This window comes from Bufo bufo, chromosome 5 (assembly GCF_905171765.1).
Source record: "Bufo bufo chromosome 5, aBufBuf1.1, whole genome shotgun sequence".
Lineage (NCBI taxonomy): Eukaryota > Metazoa > Chordata > Amphibia > Anura > Bufonidae > Bufo > Bufo bufo.
Window position 1 is genome coordinate 158,711,456 of NC_053393.1, and position 14,278 is coordinate 158,725,733.

A 14,278-nucleotide genomic window follows, 5' to 3' on the forward strand; every position below is an offset into this window, starting at 1 on the left:
AGGAGCAGAATCTGGCAGAATAAAAGTTCATATCTCCACTACTTCTGATAATGAAAGCACCACAAAAGGTATATTTATACTGCCCCTACCTAGTGCTGTCAGCAGTTTAGCATGGTCAAAACTGCTGACAGATTCCATTTAAGTATAGAACAGCTGGCGGGGATATGTTTCCTAGAAATTGTTTATATTTTGTTTTATTAAAAAAAGATATTGGATAGATCAGGTCTCCCAAATATAATGTGAAACAGTTATGTATTGTATTTAATGGCGTTGTTTTCCAGATGTCATAAATGGCCCCCATTCTCAGGTCCCCCTTCTATCAGCAGGATTATAAAGAGCTGAAAATAAAGAGGTGATGGCCAGCCAATAATTGATTGGCCAGCATGTAATACTGCAGAGACCACCTCCCCAGTGATAGCAGCTGATTGCTGGCGGTTTCTGAAGCCAGGTCCATGACTTGACTTGAATGGGTCTGCGATCCGCAATATACATCAAAGAATAGGATATGTCCTCTCCTTTGCGGTGCAGAGGCACTTCTGTGTGCTTTTGGGTCTGTTCCTCCGCACCGCAAAAGATAGGACATATCCTATTTTGCTGCTCCATATCTTGCAGATTGCGGACCCATTGAAGTCAATGGTCTGCATCCGTGATACGGAATTCAAGCAGCCAGTGCCTTTTGCGGTCCGCAATACGGGCACAGACGGCTTACAGTTGTGTGAACTAGCCCTAATATAGCAGCCAGCCAATGAGTATAGTTAAGGTCCATTCACATGTCCGCAGAATGGGTCCGCATCCGTTCCGCAAATTGTGGAACGGGTGCGGACCCATTCATTCTCAATGGGGCTGGAATGGATGCGGACAGCACACAGTGTGCTGTCCGCATCCGCATTTCGGGAGCGCGCCCCCGATCTTCCGGTCCGCAGCTCCGGAAAAAAATAGAGCATGTCCTATTCTTGTCCGCAATTGCAGACATGAATAGATAGTTCTATGGGGGTGCCGGCCGGGTGTATTGCGGATCCGCAATACATTACGGATGTGTGAATGGACCCTTAGTTAGTGTGCTAACATTGCAGTGGCTGCATATGGAGAAAACCCTGTCCAAACGCAGCAGCCAATAGATCTGACATATTCAGGGTCATTTATCGACATAGTTATGACAGTGTGCCAGAAACCCTTTTGCAATTTTTTTCAACTCCTCGACAACAATATCTTTTTGCACAGAGGTTTTTACGCCATTCTCCCTACCTGGGAGTGAAGGGGTCCGGGCCAGGACTTCTGCCCCACCAAATTTACTAACATTTACTCCTGGAAAGAGGCGTAAAAGGGGAATGAAAACTACTCCTGCCAGGGGCTGGCATAGATTTCACTCCAGGAGCACTGACTGGTTTAAAGGGGTTCTCTAGGCTTTTAATATTGATGACCTATCCTCAGGATACTCAAACGGAGATTTATCAAACTGGTGCAGCATTTCCTTTATCCTATCAGTTAGAGGGCAAATCTTTTATACTGTATCTATATATGTATAATGTATCACATTAAAGGGACACTGACAGGGCCAAAAAGCATATTAAGGTATATATATGACCGTACAGGTCTTATAAAGTGTATAAGAATCATGTAAGTATCCCCCCTGTCCACCTTATAACTACAGTAATGTGAAGTTTTATAACCTGCTGGAATCGGGTTCAATCTGCCCAAGGGGCGGTGTTTCACCTCAGCTTGCGCCCAGCCAGCCTCGCCACAACTGCTGTTTGAAGCGCCGCCCAGCTCATCAATATTCACTTCGCTGGGCGGCTACTAGTGTCCCCGGCCATCTTCAGCGCATGCGCCCGGCACCCTCACTGGCCGGGATCGCATCGCGCCTGCGCACAGTCTCATTCTCAGAGGCAGCCAATATCCTGAGTCCCCTCTGCATGGATGACGGTGGGGGGCAGTGATACATTGATGTACCCCGTCATACCAGATATTAAATGGTACAGAATATGTGTATTAATACTTATTAAGGTGAAATGCTTTGTAAAATGTCCTTTAAACATCCTGCGCTGCATGTGATAGTCAAGAGCAACTTCTGGTAATTTAGGTTAATAGTTAACCTATGCAAATGGCACCTCTCCTATCCATGGTCACAGCAGGTCACAACCAAATATGCAGTTACTAGACAGACGTTCTAAAGACTGTAAATGCAGAAAACAGTAGATCCTTGAGCTGTAGAACACTTAGGCTCCATTCACACGTCCGCAAATGGGTCCACATCCGTTCCGCAATTTTGCGGAACGGGTGCGGACCCATTCATTCTGTATGGGGACGGAATGGATGCGGAGAGCACACTATGTGCTCTCCGCATCCACATTTCCAGACCGCGGACAAGAATAGGCATTTCTATTGGGGTGCCAGCCGGGTGCACTACGGACTGGTGTATGGACCCTCAGTACAACAGGCTAACATAAATCTTTCACGAAGTATGAATTTATCGTATTTGTCGCTAGTATATGCCACCAATGTCAGATAGATATCTCTAGAACGCAGCGCCAAATGTGAAGCGCTGAGCATGGGCTCGGCTATTTCCGGCAGTTCCACAGAAGTGAATAGAGCAGTGGCCGCCCTTGCGCAGTGCGCTCTCCATTCATTTCTTGGGACTTCCGAAAATAAACGGCTATTTTCGGCACTCCCATAGAAATGAATGAAGGATGGACGCACATGCGCAGTGTGCCTTCCTTCATTTTGGGCGCTCTGTTCTAGACATAGGTGCAGGTCCCACCTATGGGGGGGGTCCAATCTGACATTGAAGGCATATCATAATGATATGCCACCAATATTTGAGGTGAGACAACCCCTTTAAAGGCAGTCTGTCTCCAGGAAAATCACTGTGAAACCAGGCACACTACCTTGTAGGACTAGCTCAGCTGAATGTAAAGATACCTTTCACTTCGCGATCCATTGTGTCACTATAGAGAAAGTACATTTAATCCATATGCAAATGAGCATTTAAGTGCACCGAGGGCGGGCCCAAGCAACTCTGTGAACTTTTGCTCTTCCTGCTTGCTTTGTTGGAATATGTTTTTATATATTTTACCAAGAGCTGACATTTTCCTTTTCTCTTAGGCCCCTTTGATTTATGATGCTATGTAACCCTTACAGTTCTGAAATGTATTGGATAATAGTGACAGCATTAAGTCAGAGTCATCTAATACATTCCAGAACTGTAAGGGTTACACAGCATCATAAATCAATATAATGCTATGGGACCCCGGCAGTGCTGTAAGTTCGGACCGGATGCCTCGCTGTGAGTCCGCATCGAGACACTCGCTCGTCTGCAAGGGGCCTTAAAGGAAATGCGAATAAAAAAACTGCAATGTTGCAACTATTATTAACCCATTTTGCAAATTATATAAAGATGCTACACTTAGATGTCAACCTAAGATGAAACACATGCATACAGTTGCATGCTATTGGGCAGATTTATCATAGCGTACACCGGGCTATGATAGCCAGACACACTGCTGGAGGCTGCGCCTGATTTATGACGAAGCGCATGCCCCTTCATAAATTAGGCACAGCAACTGGCCGTCCCAGTCTGTGTGCCTGAACTGGGGCTGGCGTAGAGGATGATAAACATGGTGCCACTGCCTCCCCATCCTCACCACGCTCCCTTTTTGGAAAAGTGGCGAGGCCATAGGAGAAATTGCATTTACGCAAAATGTTTGCGCAATTGCCATTGACATAGTCACAAATGTGCAGTTTGCGACTTCCACACACAAAAAAGTGGCAAATTCCAATGATAAATGTGTCCCTACGTTTTGAAATGCTAATATTTCAGTTATTTTTTGCCAGTGTCAACACTTTTCTTTGAATATATGACTTCTATAATCTGAAGACTGTACACCCACTAGAGATACTGGAAAGACATGAATTAGTGACCGAATCCTCCAACCATCCCTGACAATATGTGGAAACTGGTACAGATACGTTTTGATTATACCATTAAATGCACTGAATGCAGTGTAAAGCCTCATTCACATGTCACTGTGCTGTACGTGTTCTCCGCGGACTGCATACATCCCCATTCATTTTAATGTGTGTATTGACATATCCGTGTTTAAGCACGGTCCGTGGGTCATTTTTTTTTCAGCACGGATGCATTCTTTATTTTGGCAGTGTTCACGGATCCATCACGGGCCATTATAGTCTATGGGTCCGTGAAAACCACGGATGCCATCCGTGTTTCACGGATCGTTAGGAAGAGATGCTTTGAAAATAAATTTTCAGCTGTTCAGTGTCAGTGAAACACGGATGACACACGGACAGAACACGGATCCATTATGGACATCTTCACGGAGGTATCACTAACCACTTTTTCACGGATTTAAGCACGGACACAGAATTGTGAATGAGGCTTAAATCATTTAAATTTTTTTACTTGTGTGTAGAATGCATTTTCCCATCTGCTGCACATTGAAACACGCTTTGTACAACTTTAAGTAAGATTTTCAGCATTTTTAAAGAAATTCTGCTTAAGGGTCCATTCACACGTCCGCAGTGTTTTGCCGATCTGCAAATTGCGGATCCTCAGCCGGCACCCCAAAGGAAATGCAGCTGCAGCTGCGAACAAGAATAGGACATGTTCTATGTTTTTGGGGTGCTGTCCACATCTTTTCCGTCCCCATTGAAAATGAATGGGTCCGCACCCGTTCCACATAATTGAGGAACGGATCCAGACCCAAAGTGTGGATGTGTGAATGGAGCCTAAGACATCATGAGTAACCTGTACAATTACATTGTGATCTCATTTAGTTCTTTGAGATAACATAAAAGCAGTACTTGTTCATTAACATGCATTTTGGTCTTTTGTACCATATACTTAGGGCTCATGCACACGAACGTGCCGTTTTTTGCGGTCCGCAAATTGCAGATGCCTTCCGCAATTTGCGGAACGGAACAGGAGGCCCATTATAGAGATGCCTATTCTTGTCCGCAAAACGGACAAGAATAGGACATGTCTCATAATTTTTGTGGGGTCACGGAACGGAGCAACGGATGCGGACAGCACACAGAGTGCTGTCCGCATCTTTTGCGGACCCATTGAAATGAGTGGTTCCGAATACAGACCGTATACGGAATCAAAATGCGGTCCGTATACGGAACGCAAAATACTGTCGTGTGCATGAGCCCTTAGTCTGTCGTTCATTACGTTTAGCATTTTGTAATATTTTTTTCATGGTAAAAATATAAAACCGTAGCAAAATTACTTGCAAAGGGTGGGCTGACTTTAAATATTCAAATGATATACATTAAAAATTAACTAAAGCTGAGATGTAGGACTATTGACTACATTTCATAAGATTGTGTAATAAAGGTAAGATTTTTGTGTATCCATTTATTTATACTTCAGTACAATATTTGAGATCTGTCTTCACTACTATGTATTGTACATGCTTCTTCTATAAGAGATCTCTACTTTGCCTGATTTCATTGTCACACAGCAGCTTATAGAGTAATCAAAAGTTGACCATCGAGAAATCTATACAATCTACTACTTAGAAACATGATAGGCATATTCTGAAGAGTGTTCCAGGACACACAAGCATGATAAAACCTGTCTTCATTCCGTTCTATGTAGTTCATGTCAGGCATAATACAAGAGTCCTGGGGTTAATAGGTTACCCAGCTGCGGACCTGTCTTATTTGCTGTTCTAGCTAGTTGTGCTGCATCGTCCGTCAGTCCTCATAAAACACAATTTACTGTAAGTGCGGAAGGTCATCACATATTGCATGTCAACTATGATTTGTAGTAACTGTCATTTCAAAAGGCAACATAAGAATACCATGAAGATCACAGCATTAAACCTCAGTCCCAGGATTACATCTAGTAATCTACATCCGTAATTGCTCTCTACTAGTCTGCATTCATTGACAGTGGAAAAATGCAAAAATGTGACTTAAAAAAAAGAAAGAAAGGAGACAGAAAACCATACACCTACCTGCTTCTTTTAGTATGTTGAATGAATGATCAGTATCAGTGGTGTTCTTCACTCTTAGCTAAGGTACTCTATGTGGGATGTAGCCCGGACCATCCTGGGGCAACTACTGCTGGTGTGAATGTGTGCGAAGATATACCTCGAATATATACAATGTGCAAAGGATATCCTAATATGCCTTTCATTCAACTCGCTGGGCAGGTTTTTACATTCTGTGTAACATGGAATGATACCAGAATTTGCTGGCATGAGAAGCTAGTCAAACCGGTTCCTCAGTCATCCAGAAACAAGTCCAACCAGTCTGCATCAAAGGCTAGGGCAACATGCTGTGGCTCAGCACCACTAAGCTCCATCCACTTCTGTGAATGATTCATTCCCTCGTCAACTCCTAACAAATGGAAAGAAAATGTTGTAGCCTCCAGCTAAATAATTTAGAAGACTCCTGTGGGAGTGGCAAGCATCCGTGTCAAGTACAGAAAGATCCTACAGATTCATTTTACATATGTATGTGGTGGCGCAGATGGAAATAGGGCTATATTAAAAATGATTACAAGCAAAAAGATCTTATTATCTAGTTAAGGTCCAGAGGCAGAAGACAATAGGACCCTTGTGCAAGAACAGTATTTGGGCTCCTTGATTACCAACTGCTAATATCATGTCTGATTCTGAGATTACCTGGCTAAAACCAGTTGTGATATCACAGTAGTGGACCTGACTGAAACACATTTGTGATGTCATAGCAGCATACCTGACAGAAAGAGCATTGCGATGTCACCATTTAAAGGGCAGCTGTCAGCGGGCCCTGTCAATTAAAGTGGAAAGGGTGCGGCAGTTGCAGAAGAAGCAGGGCCACACCCCTGGAGGCTCATGTGCATATATTAAAACCATCTTCTCAGCAATGCAGTCACATATGAACATGGGACTGTTAGGAAATCTCAACGTCGTCCCACTTGGTACCCCTGGCACCAAACTTCTAGTATCGGCTTGGTTTGAGTTTTGTTCTGACGTCAGGAGAGCGCTTCACTCAGTAGGGAATAAAAGACACAACAATGATGTACTGAATGAACACTCTGAAGTTTATTTTTAATGCACACAGGTTATATAGAGGGGGTTTTACCCCCTTTATTAGCATATCAACGTAAGTTGTTTATTCAACCTATCATATTAACACATTCTATTCTACAGACAGTAAAAGAGAAACAAAAACGGAACTTCCATATTAGGAATATTGTCCGGGAGTAGTGCCAAAGAGATAAAATTCAGGGTTACAGAGAAAAGATACTTAACAGCAATCAGAGTTAGTTTCTAACAGAGAAATGAAACTTTAACAGAAAGCAGATTTAGTTTTAACATATAAAAACATGGATTCCTTTCAGGGACCAACACAGATGCCTTCAAATGCCAAGCACACATGTAACAGGTCAGCCAGTGTCATAAGTACAAAACTGCTGACAGATGCTCTTTAAGTAGCTTAACTGACTAAAACTAGCTGTATTCTCATCTCTTTTTGTATATTCAGCATATGTACTGGTAAAGCCTCCAGGGCATACGCTGAAGATATCAATAGGCCCCCATTCAATGGACAGAGACTAAAAGAGAATCCTTTTGACCTCCATCAGCCTTGTATGTGTTGGCATACCTCCTTTAACTGTATATGAAAGCACAGTGAATGACATTTTCCTATATATTGGGCAACCAAAGGAAAAAAAACTGTGCAGCACACTTTTTTTTTTTTAACTGAGGGCAATTAGCAACATTTGCTACTGTATACATATCCAGTGTCATACATCATAGAATATGTCCAAGGTACTGGAAGGTGATGATGTCATAGTGGTTTACGTAAAACACCACACTAAAACTGACTTGTAATGTCATGATAAAATGCATTCGGAAAGTCTTCAGAAAAAAAAAAAAAGTTTTCCAAATTCACTCTCGATCCCTATTAAAGAGAAAGTGAAAACAGGATTTTGGAAATGTTTTCAAACTTGTTAAAAAGGAAATTGTAAAATTTTATGTGGATATAAGTATTCAGACCCTTTGCTATGAAACTTGAAATGTAGCTCTGGAGGCCTCCCATCTCTCTTGATCATCTTTGAGATGTTTCTAAACCTTCATTGTAGTCCACCTGTAGTAAATTCAGTTGATTGGACATTATTTGGAAAGACACAGCCCTGTCTATATAAGGTCACACAGCTGACAATGCATATCAGAACAAAAAACAAGTCATGAGGAGGAAAGAACTGCCTGTAGAGACCAGAGACACGAGTGTGTGGAGGCACAGATCTGGAGAAGGGTACAAACATTTCTACTACATTGAAAGTTTCCAAGATCACAGTGGTCATCTTAATTCTTAAATGTAAGTAGTTTGAAACAACCAGGACTCTTTGTAGAGCTGACTGCCCCACCAAACTAAGTAATCTGGGGAGAGGGGTCTTGGTAAGAGAGGTGACAAGGCTGCAACTTAACAAAATTTGATAAAAAATGAAAGGGTTTGAAGACTTTCCAAATGCACTGCAGCTTACCTGTCTAACACCCACTTGTGATGTCACAGCAACTTACCTGACGGAAACACACTTGCAATTTCACAGTAGCTTACCTGACTAAAACCCTCTTGTGATGTCACATCAAATTACTTGACCAAAACACTTTTCTATTCACAGCAGTTTACCAGAATGAAATCCCCATGTCATGTCACATCAGTTCACCTAGCTGAAACACACTCATGATGTCACATCAGTTTGGGATGTCATGGTCGCCTAGCTCAGTGTTCCTCAACTCCAGTCCTCAGGGCCCACCTGCCGGTCTTGATTTGAGAATATCCACCAGAATGAATACCTCTGTTCCTATTACATTGACACTAATTATATCACTTGCTCAATAGTAAGGAAATCCTGAAAACATGACGAGCAGGTGCAACCTGAGGATTGGAGTTGAGAAATATCGGCCTAGCTTACTGAAACACTCTTGTGTTATAATAGCAGATGCCAATAACAGAATGCAAGACCAGCATATAGGTGCATTGATTTAAAAAAAAAAAAAATTATGATGGAGCCATAGACCACATCATTCATGGCTTTCCAAAAAATCCAACCAGTAATTGTGAGATATGGATAGGAAGGCGTGTAACCCCTTAAATGTGATCTAATATACATTTATTACTTTATATTATTTTTGTTGTTATACAGGGTGGGCCATTTATATGGATACACCTTAATAAAATGGGAATGGTTGGTGATATTAACTTCCTGTTTGTGGCACATTAGTATATGTGAGGGGGGAAACTTTTCAAGATGGGTGGTGACCATGGTGGCCATTTTGAAGTCGGCCATTTTGAATCCAACTTTTGTTTTTTCAATAGGAAGAGGGTCATGTGACACATCAAACTTATTAGGAATTGCACAAGAAAAACCATGGTGTGCTTGGTTTTAACGTAACTTTATTCTTTCATGAGTTATTTACAAGTTTTTGACCACTTATAAAATTTGTTCAATGTGCTGCCCATTGTGTTGGATTGTCAATGCAACCCTCTTCTCCCACTCTTCACACTGATAGCAACACCGCAGGAGAAATGCTAGCACAGGCTTCCAGTATCCGTAGTTTCAGGTGCTGCACATCTCGTATCTTCACAGCATAGACATTTGCCTTCAGATGACCCCAAAGATAAAAGTCTAAGGGGGTCAGATCGGGAGACCTTGGGGGCCATTCAACTGGCCCACGACGACCAATCCATATTCCAGGAAACTATTCATCTAGGAATGCTCGGACCTGACACCCACAATGTGGTGGTGCACCATCTTGCTGGAAAAACATCATCATGTAGCAATTTCGCATATCCAGTGGCCTTGAGGTTTCCATTGATGAAGAATGGCCCTACTATCTTTGTACCCCATATACCACACCATACCATCAATTGTTTTGTTCCAACAGTCTTGGAGGGATCTATCCAATATGGGTTAGTGTCAGACCAATAGCGGTGGTTTTGTTTGTTAACTTCACCATTCACATAAAAGTTTGCCTCATCACTGAACAAAATCTTCTGCGTAAACTGAGGGTCCTGTTCCAATTTTTGTTTTGCCCATTCTGCAAATTCAGTGCGGCGATCTGGGTCATCCTCGTTGAGATGCTGCAGTAGCTGGAGTTTGTAAGGGTGCCATTTGTGAGTAGCTAATATCCGCCAAAGGGATGTTCGACTAATGGCACTCTCCAGTGACATGCGGCGAGTGCTATGCTGTGGGCTCTTGCTGAATGAAGCTTGGATAGCCACTGAAGTTTCTTCATTAGAGACAGATTTCATGCGTCCACATTTTGGCAAATCCAACACTGAACCAGTTTCACAAAACTTAGCAAGCAGTTTGCTAACTGTAGCATGGGAGTTGGGTGGTCTCGTAGGGTGTCTTGCATTGAAATCTGCTGCAATGACCCGGTTACTGCGTTCACCAGACATCAACACAATTTCTATCCGCTCCTCACGTGTTAACCTCGGCGACATGTCAATGGCTGTGAACAAAGAGAAACTTGTAAATAACTCATAAAAGAATAAAGTTACGTTAAAACCAAGCACACCATTGTTTTTCTTGTGAAATTCCCAATAAGTTTGATGTGTCACATGACCCTCTTCTTATTGAAAAAACAAAAGTTGGATTCAAAATGGCCGCCATGGTCACCACCCATCTTGAAAAGTTTCCCCCCTCACATATACTAATGTGCCACCAACAGGAAGTTAATATCACCAACCATTCCCATTTTATTAAGGTGTATCCATATAAATGGCCCACCCTGTATATTATTTTTAAGTCAGCAGCGGGGCTCCTGTTCTGTAGAGCCCAGGTGCAGTTAGATATACAGGTTGCAGAAACAGCATGTCCCCTGGTAGGGTCCACAATAACTGTTAGGAAGAAATCCATAATCTGAAGGCATATAATTTAGAGTAATGTAGATATCCTTTTTAATGCAGTGAGAGTGACACCTTTAAAGATCCTCTGTTGCATTTTGTAGAACATGTACTGTATAATCTCAGTTGCCATGTCTTTCGCTATCCTACATTTTTCCTTTTAACAAACAGGATAAGTGTGAGGTTCTTGTATAATAATGGCAAAGACAGGTGCACTCTGCAGACTTACTAACCCTCAAACTGATGTTAAAATTGAGATATTAGCCAACATATCCTACTGTGGAGGACATGTCTGAGCCCAAGCACTGCGCCAAGGTTTCTCAATTAGCTCAGGTCGGACCTCACAGACAAAACACCAGTTACCAGTTGAGGTTCTTGTATCTCTGCTTGCTGGCTGCTCAGCAAAGCGAGACTCAGGTCCTATGTTGTCATAATCCGCCTGGGAACTTTTATAAAAAATACACTCTGCAGGATTTTCAGCCTTTGGAGAGAGTGAAACTTTAAAGAGGACCTTTCACCGATTCTTACCCTATGAACTAAGTATACAGATATGTGGAGCGGCGCCCGGGGATCTCTCTGCACTTACTATTATCCCCGGGCGCCGCTCCGTTCTCCTGCTATGCCCTCCGGTATCTCCGTTCCCTAAGTTATGGTAGGCGGAGTCTGCCCTTGTTCTTCTGTAGCGCTGGCCAATCGCATTGCAGAGCTCACAGCCTGGGAGAAAATAACCTCCCAGGCTGTGAGCTCTGCGCTGCGATTGGCCAGCGCTAGGGCAGACTCCGCCTACCATAACTTAGGGACTGGTATCTCCGCCTACTATAACTTAGTGAGTGGAGATACCGGAGGACATAGCGGGAGAACGGAGCGGCGCCCGGGGATAATAGTAAGTGCAGTGAGATCCCCGGGCGCCGCTCTTCATATCTGTATAGTTAGTTCATAGGGTAAGAATCGGTGAAAGGTCCTCTTTAATTACGGTTTGATTTATTTTATGCATTTATATAGCGCTCCTATATTCAGCAGTGCTTTGCAGCAATTAGCATCACGCTGTCCCCAATGGGGCTCACAATCTAAGTTTCCTATCAGTATGTCTTTGGAGTGTGGGAGGAAACCCACGCAAACAAGGGGATAACATACAAACTCCCTGCAGATGTTCTCATTGATCGGATTTGAACTCCATTTTCACTGGTAGAATGTTGGTAGAGCATGATCCTTGATGTGCTGCACAGTTCCAGCTGCAATGCTACCCCGTGACAGCATAGAACATTGTAAGGACAAAGCTACTCGTCAGTTTATATATTTCTGAATGATTTTCTGAGAAAATAAAGCCACATATAGTCACATTTTGGGTAGATCGTTGCTTTAAAGGGCATCTGTCAGCAGGTTTGTACCTATGACACTGGCTGACCTGTTACATGTGCGCTTGGCAGCTGAAGGTATCTGTGTTGGTCCCATGTTCATATGTGCCTGCATTGCTAAAAAAAAAAGACATTTTAATATATGCAAATGCACCTCTAGGAGCAATGGAGGTGTTGCCATTACTCCTAGAGGCTCTCCTGTCTCAACAACTGTGGTATCCTCTACACTTTGACTGACATGTCATTATACCTGCCTGGTCCTGTCAGTAAAGTGAAGAGGGCGTACCAGTTAAACCTAGAGGCTCAGCTCGCCCCCATTGCTCCTAGAGGCTCATTTGCATATATTAAAACCAAATTTTTCTCAGCAATGAAGGCACATAGCAACATGGGACCAACACAGATGCCTCCAGGTGCAAAGCGCACATGCAACAGGTCCGCCAGTTTCATAGGTACAAATCTGCTGACAGATGCCCTTTAAGATTCATAAACATTTTGTACTCAACCATTTTGTGTAATGAGTAAATAGGATTCAAAGGGTATCAGTGTTCCTGGAAAGAAGGAGACAACCCATGTTGAACTGGAAGCCAAGTCCAAGTTGTTATTGACAGACATAAGCTAGGATCCGCTTTAACATCTCATGAAGACAGACTCTGTCCATATGACCTATTTGGCCATACTGAAATTAAAGTGGTAGTTCATTACTTGGGACTTGAGCAACTCTGGAGGACCCTACCTGTCCATGAAATTACCTGGTCGGTCATTCCTTTGAGTGGCTACTAAGCAATACTACATTTCTGCAGCTGCTGCAAGTGAAATGAATAGTCTGATGCAGCTTCCACTGGTGAGAACAGCCGAACACCAAAGGTCGGAGAAGCCGGACCAATTTCTTTCTTTTTTAAAAGGGGTTGTCTTCTTGAGATAATCCCTTTAATACCTTATTAAAATAAGAATCGTAAATCTGGATTCTGCATCCGTGTTTCAGTGGGTTTACCCGAACATACTCTTTAGTAAAGTTCAGAATGTTTTTGCATCTCCACCAGTTCTAACTTTGTCTAATTGGTCCTGAATGAGTAAGCTGTTAAGCAAACACACCCTGTCTGCTTCAGCTTGGCTAAAATACTACAGATTCATACATGATTTTATTATTCTTGTTTCAGCAGTTCTTCTCCTGCTTAAAAAGCTCAACGATGAAAGAAAAAATGGATTTGTAGAATCTTTTCAAGCAATCTTGCAAGTCACGATAATTAGCATTAGGCCACAGGGCATAGTATCTGAAGTAGCACTGTCATCTGAAGTAATTACCATCCCTTTTAAACCAAAAGACCTCTTAAATGATGTATGGGTTATACATTTTGTGGGAAAATATTAGTCAAATGCATTTTGCATTTTGCTTACAAATTTCAGGGTTTAATCTTTTGCTCATTGTTTCATTGCTGCAGCATATTACATAATTTCCCAAAGTCAAACAATTATACAAATATTCAAATGATAGACATTCCACCTAATTGGCTATTAAAGGGGTTGGCCACTCTTTTGGTTATTGTAGACCAGGCATGCTCAACCTGCGGCCCTCCAGCTGATAGCTGTAGGCTGTTCGGGCATGCTGGGAGTTGTAGTTTTGCAACAGCTGGAGGGCCGCAGGTTGAGCATGCATGTTGTAGACCAATGTGTTTGTTAGATGATTATATGTCACTTACTAATATAGCCTTTGTTGAACTTCTGCACCATTTCTATATTTTATAAGGTTTTCCCCCTTGTTTGCAAAGTCTTTTGTGCTGTTCACACAGAGGTCCTGTCCATAAAATGGCTGCTGATGGTGGGTCATGTGACCAGACAAATCACCAACATGTGATGTCTCCTCCATTCAAATACACTGCAATAACATCTGTACTTGTTCGCTTGTGAGTTTAGTGCAGATGCAGTGTGTTTGAATGGAGTAGACATCACATGGAGGTGATTTGTCTGGTCGCATGACCCACCATCAGCGGCCATCTTATGGACAGGACCTCTGTATGGACAGCACAAAATAATTATTGTAGGCAAGTCCAAACAGAAAG

At 42.6% G+C, this 14,278-nt stretch overlaps 1 protein-coding gene across 2 annotated transcripts in view; it reads right to left on the minus strand.

Moving 5' to 3' along the window:
* Positions 1 to 6,137, minus strand: part of RBBP8 (RB binding protein 8, endonuclease) — a 79,947-nt gene extending 73,810 nt beyond the window's left edge. For both annotated transcript variants that reach the window (XM_040431911.1, XM_040431910.1), the window contains exon 1: positions 5,979 to 6,137. The gene's annotated coding sequence lies outside the window, so the exon portion shown is untranslated. The remainder of the gene's footprint in view (positions 1 to 5,978) is intronic.
* Positions 6,138 to 14,278: the final 8,141 nt, after the last annotated feature.